Genomic DNA, 7,047 nt, shown 5'->3' on the forward strand with positions numbered 1-7,047 from the left:
GTGGAGTATTGATATATTCTCTGATATCGTTTCATGATTCTTTTGTACTCTGATGGTGGTCTATGCCCTGTTTCGAAAAGGATAGACTGAATGTTTTTGGGGACCATGCATGCAACACATTGTAGACATTTTTCAGGTTTCAAATATCGACATATCAGAGACATTTTATGTGATGTATTTTGGAGGACTGGGGTATAAGTGAAGAAGGAGACTTCAATCAATTTTCTCACTGATCCAAATGAGGGTCGATCGTCGCTTCAGCCTGTGGATGTGTTGATCTACAATTGGTCTGAGGGAAAACATGTGTGTGTTGATGTAACTAGAGCATCTCCGTTGGTAGGGCTTGGGAATGGAGTCTTTGAGGTGGGAGAATTAGCTAATAAAGTAGCAATGGGAAAATTGAGAAACACGAGAATGCTTGTAAGGCTAATTAGCATTGTTTCATTTTGTTCAATTTCGACATTTTCGGTTTCTTGGCACTGTTGAGCTCCTTAAGAGGTTATTTAGAAATATAGGATTTGCCATTCAGAAAAAACTTATGTCGCAGCTTGTTCAACGTTTGTCTTAATTATTTGTAAAACTAGTTATCATTATTAATAAAAATTTTCCTCTTAAAAAAACAAAATGAAAAAAAAATGTCACAGATGAAGATGAAAAGATGTTATTAAGAATAACTACGGAATTTTTTAAAGATTGACGTTGTTTCATTCATCAAGAGGTTGATTGAGTGATCTAATAGGCTAATAGCAAAGATAGTTCATATATCAAAGAGTTGGTCATTATACACTAGTTTATTTGGGGATATAAAAACGGGTTAATTAGTATTACATACCCCGGGAAATCCTAATTGGCTCAAGTGGGGGTACTAGTTAACCCAATAAAAACTATTATGTTGTTTTTCATCCCTTCAATGCTCCTGTTTCGCATGTAAATTTTAGTTGTCAATTAACCACTTTCGAGATGTAATGTGCTAAATGGAAGATGTAACTATAAGGTTTTTGAGATGATATGATAATACTAGTTGGGGTTTGCCTAACCCCAACACCTTTTCTAAAAAAAAAACTTTTGAGATGCTGAAAATACATATTATTAGAATATGTCAGTATTAGAATATGTCATGTATGTAAAGTCCCACGTTTCTATAAGTGTGGACATCCATATATAGTAGTTTTTATTATCATATTTGAGGTTAGTATAAATATGTAACTCTGGGTAGAGAACAAGATAATAAACTCTAACCCTATTATTTTAGCCTCCTCTCTTATCAATTATGTTTCTTCGTAGTTTCTCTCAATATATCAATATCACAACTCTCCTAGCATCACCATTAACATATAATTTAACATGGTGTCAGAGCATCAAGTTCAAATCAAAGTTTAGTGGTATGCTAGGAGAGGAATCCCTCACCAAGAAAAAAATAAATCAATTCTTTTTCAACTTTTCAGTATACAGTATTCAGTCAAGTTTCAATCTTTCTCACAAGAAGAAGTTCTTCTATCTCGATTCAAGTTTCAATCTTTATCTTGATGGAATTACTGTTCACCGACACTATTCACATGCATGTTCACGGTATTGTTCACTGATATTGTTCACGGTACTGTTCATCGTCATGTTCAAGGCACTTTTCAAGATTCCGTAGGTGTTTAAAGTTTATTTGAAGAATGCTAGGAGATAGATCTGAAGTTTCTCAGTATTGATTTCTTAGTATTGTTCGCTTCTGCAGTCTATGTATTCTGAAATCTCTCTGTCTTAGTATTGATAAGAGAGGCACAACCTCTCTCTATCTTGCAATCCCTTGTGATTTTTTTGCTCCTGGAAGTTGATTAGAATTTTTTTGACACAAGATTCTTTCGGGCGTTTGTTTAGCCTTCGGCTCTTGTTACTTGTTACTAAAAAAAATCGACCACAAGATTTGAGATGGCGCTTTTCTCAAAAAGCTTCCGCACAGTTGGTATTGATGTCGTCTTCTGTCTCAGTTTCTAGAACATGATCAAGTTGTTTGTTTGAAGTAGTATAAGGGTACACAACCTCTATCTCGCAAGGAATTATTCTTTCTATCTTCCTCTATTTTCGATACTATTCCAGAAGTTCTATCTTCCTCTTAATTGCCTTACTAAAGGTGCTACCCGCCCTCCACCCTCTATAGTGAGTACTGTTTGATACCTGTTCTGTTAGATTTTTTTTGTGTATTGGAGTTTGAAATATTGTTTTTTGAAGTGGGCATTGGTTGGTTGTATAAGTTGGTATTTGGTCCCCTCTGTTTCAAGTTCAAGTTGAAATAGACAAGTCTTTGTATGTTTCAACTTAGTCTTGTATATTCCAACTTGAGGGGGGGAATATGGAGATATGAGGACATTCAGTAGTATATGAGGCAAAGAGAATATGGAGACGTATGAGCATTGTCACCAAGTACGGTACGGGTTTAAAACGGTATACTTGAAAAAAACTTAGTTCGTGTTTTAAACGGAACGCCTGAAAAAAAAAGCGGAAAAAAAAGCGTAAAAAACGGGGCATAAAAAAACGGGTTTAAAACGGTAAAACGGGTTTAAAACGTATAATACGTAAAAAAAAACGGTAAAAACCGATGATAAATAATATAATAGATAAGGAGTTTGATTTTCTATAAAAGTGGAAAAAAAATAGACACATAAAATAAAAAATAATAATAATACAAATGAAAGAAAATTCAAATACATGAAAGTATCAAATTATCATTACTCATCCAAATACTAGAAATTTTAGATTCAGTGCCAAAACACTATTCAAAATAAGATACTACTAATTACCAACCATAATGGCATAATTAAGTACTACAAATAAGTTAATAACTTTAAAATTTTCAATTAATTATTAATAGTCCAAAGCAAAATAGAACGGTCTCAATAAGTCAATCTAACGCCCACTCTTCAAAAAGGTAAACTCCATAACCCTTTTCTTTTCTAGCGTTTTCTTTTAAAAAAAAAAAAAAAAAAAGTTTTAAACGGGTGACTTTCAAAATCTCGGGTTTTAAACGCTTTTTAAGTTTAAAACGGGTTTAAAACATTTAAAACGGGTTTAAAACGTTTAAAACGCTGGCTTTTATTGAAAAACCGGTTTTAAATCGAAACCGGAACCAATATCTCGGGTTTTAAACGCGTTTTAAACCCGTATTTGGTGACAATGCGTATGAGGAAGAGTACTTATGTCTCCGGCCATATTCCAGCATGCCTTGGCAAACTCACTTCATGACAAGGGATATCCAAGGGCGTGCGCCTCCTCTACATCTCAACAATATGACATCCCCACTATTCAGCCTTCAGTATTCAGGTAGCAGTCATGCCTAAACTGCACGTATGTTCTAGGTAGCAGTCATGCCTAAACTGTACATATATTCCAGGTAGCAGTCATGCCTAAACTGCACTCATCAGTATTCATGTAGCAGTCAAGCTTAAACTGCAGTCTTCAATATTCAGGTAGCAGTCATGCCTAAACTGCACGTATGTTTCAGGTAGCAGTCAAGCCTAAACTACACTCATTAGTATTCAGGTAGCAGTCAAGTTATAACTGCACCAGTATTCAGTATTCAGGAGTACCCATAATAGTATTTTGTTGACATATAGTAGCAGCCAAGAAGCGCACATCAAATCAGTGTTATTGTTTTCAATTTATATTATGACAGCCATAACAATGGAATGGAGTAGTAGCTAAACAGCGCGCCACTAAACCGGTGTTATGATTTCAGTTTGTGACTGTGGTACACCTTCAGTATTCAGGTTAGGTCATTGACTACACCGACAGTTCCATTTTCCAAAACGTCTTGTCTCAACAGTTGTTCGAGTTCTTCAAATAAAGGCAGTTCTATGCGAAAGGGAGAGTTGTATTCTTATCTTTTCTTTATGCCATATTCAAGATATAATTTGCAAGTTTGCGGTATTACAGCTTGAGGGAGAGTATTAAAATATGTCATATATGTAAAGTCCCGCGTTTCTATAAGTGTGGACATCCATATCTAATAGTTTATATTATCATGTTTGAGGTTAGTATAAATATGTAATTTTGGGTAGAGAACAAGATAAGAAACTCTAACCTTATTATTCTAGCCTCCTCTCTTATCAATTATGTTTTTTCTTGGTTTCTCTCAATATATCAATGTCACAACTCTTTTAGCATCACCACTAACATACAATTTAACATGAATAAGAGTTGTATTCCTTTTTGAAAAAAGTTATCAAAACTCATCTTTGACTATGCTACTCACAACTCTTGTCGTGATCCAATCTTGACATGGTTTGGGATGATCAGCTGTCTTACAGTTAAAGCAGCAATATTATTTTGATTTTGATGGGAAACATTTCGTATATGGCATTTTTTATTTTTGCAATAAGGAGTTATATGACACTGACATGATTTGATTGAAAAATTCTGGATTGAAGATGAAACTTTGGACGTATGTAGGGATGTAAATTTCAAAAAGCAGAAACAAAAAGAAATGCAACCACAAATCCAACTTATTTGTGCACCAATTATATTGTAGTAAATCAGAACGCGGTGGTCCAAATTTAGAATGTTATCCAAGAATCAGAGAACTAAATCAAATACAAAACAAAATTAAGAAAATATATATGAAGTAATTAACTCATTTTTTTGTTTAAGATCGAAGAACTAACTAATGGAGAGAGAGTTTAATAAATTAAACTTGAAACTCTGAAGGATGAAGCCGGCATAACTTGCCTTTCTGCCATTTATTCTCTACAAGGTGAATGATATCATATCTATTGAGTATAAGCAGTGGAACTCGATAGTTGGACATATTTTTGTTCTAATTGAGTGTGTACATATTTTACCTAGAATTGAGCTATATAAAGTAGGAATTGGCAATATTTACCGAATTAGAATAGGTTTATCTAACAATATATGATATATGATATATGAAAGAAGAAGAATAAGACCAATAGAAATATGGTTAGATGAAGTAAGACATCCTAAAACCCCTAGAAAGAGCAGACAATATAAGTAGGGCAAGAGACAAGCATGAGCAGGGTATGTGCATGGATAAATTGTTGGGTTGTAATGATTATTGAGTACACATGTGAACGGGTGGGTACGTGCTTTGTCCATGTGAAATAGAGACAACTTTGTAAGCGACTCCATCTCACCAAATAGAGTCACGTATTGGCATCCCAAATTCGATAATTTGGCTTCGTATAGCAGAGAGCTTGATTGTCACTATCTCTCATCTCCGACTTTCACAAACATTTACCATTTCATTTTTGTAATTCTTTTTAGTTTGTACTTCCGAGAGTTCTGATACTTGCGGCACGAATTTGTCCCCAAAGTTCTATTGAAAGCTCCATGAAGGTAGTCAGAACACCACATAAAACTCCACCGTTCCAGTTTTTATGATGTCTAACTTTTATAATTACGCAAGAAGGACAAACGGTACGGGTTGAGCAAATTAAACCAAGGTGGTGTCGTCCTTTGCCAGGAGCTGCAAATACGTTGCAACTTTACAATATTTCCAAGTAGTCCGTACATTTATAAAATTATAAAGTAGACAGTAAGTTTTCGTATTATTTATTTTCATCATTCATAAAAGGGATAATTTGAGATACCCGTTGTTTTGCATTTTTTTTTTTTTTTTGAGATATCTCTCTGTTTCAAATTCATTTGATATACCCCCTACTGACACAGGAAAATTTACGTGGTGGATGATACATGTCATATATTATGATGATACATGTCATGTATCATCCTATTACACAATGATACATGACATATATCACGATGATATAAGACATGTATCATCTGCCACGTCACTGTGTCAGATAAATGTGTCATTAGTAAGGGGTATATCAAATGAATTTGAAAATATGGGGATATCTCAAAAAAAAATGTAAAATAGGGGGTATCTCAAATTATCCCTTCATAAAATCACCATTTTAACAAAAGAAAAGTAGACTGCATTGACGGGCATTCATTCAACTCACAAAGTAATTAAATAACATTATTCATTTTAGAGTACTCTTCATTTTTAAAGGGAAAAGCAATGTAAAGATGACAATTATTTTGATTTCAACGCAAAGTAGTTTGTGCATTAAAAATAGTTAGACAATGCAAATATTACCGTGTATTAAAAAATAAATTGATGTAAAGATGATCGTAGATTGAGCTCCAATGTAGCGAAATTGCTAGATTGTGATATCCTTGGTGAGTTTAGTTCTACATCTTATAGGAAGCCATCTTGGGTCTCATTATATTACATTGCTTCTCATTTACTAATGTCAATGCTTTTTAAATTAAAATCTCACACCCGTGTATGGGTATGCTTTGGACATGGGCCTTTGGGTAGCGTAAGTGGACAATATCAACATGTGGTGAGTGGTACGACGTTACAAGTAGTATCAAAGCAGACTTGTTCTTAAAGTGTTGGGATTGTAATACCATGCCTTTTAAGTTGTGTTTAATCCCACATCATATATATATAAAGTTGTATTGGATCCCCATTATATATATATTGGATCATCAAGGTATTTTGAGTTAAAATCCTACGCCAGTCGCCCATGGACAATGGACAAACTTTGGACTTGGGTCGTTTGGTGGCGTAAGTGGAGACCATATATGTAAAGATGATTAATTTTGCATTAAAAATCATAATTTAACCAATCAAATATTTGGATCGTGTATGGTAGGTTGCAGCACACCCAATTTTTCCATTGAAAATGTAATTTACCCCAAGAAAATATTTGTAGTGTATGTTAGTTATAGCCGCCTCCTTGAGTGGATCCGCTCCAATAATAGAAGTATCGATAAAAATAAAATAAAAGACATCTTCACGTGGTAGCACCTGTTCTAAAGTTGCATATATAGCTTCAATCTAGCTAAAATTCTCCTCCCCAACTCCAAAACCTATAAAATGGTTAACACGTGTCGGTACCTGTTTAACTTACAGTCGTAAAATGACTTAACGAAGTACAATATTAATCTGTGTCATTACTTCATAGTAATTCAATAGTAAGCGTTTAGACTACGTACATCTCATAGTTCAACCCGAAATCATTGGTTTACACT

The sequence above is a fragment of the Coptis chinensis genome, chromosome 7, assembly GCF_015680905.1.
Source record: "Coptis chinensis isolate HL-2020 chromosome 7, ASM1568090v1, whole genome shotgun sequence".
In the NCBI taxonomy this organism is placed as follows: Eukaryota; Viridiplantae; Streptophyta; class Magnoliopsida; order Ranunculales; family Ranunculaceae; genus Coptis; species Coptis chinensis.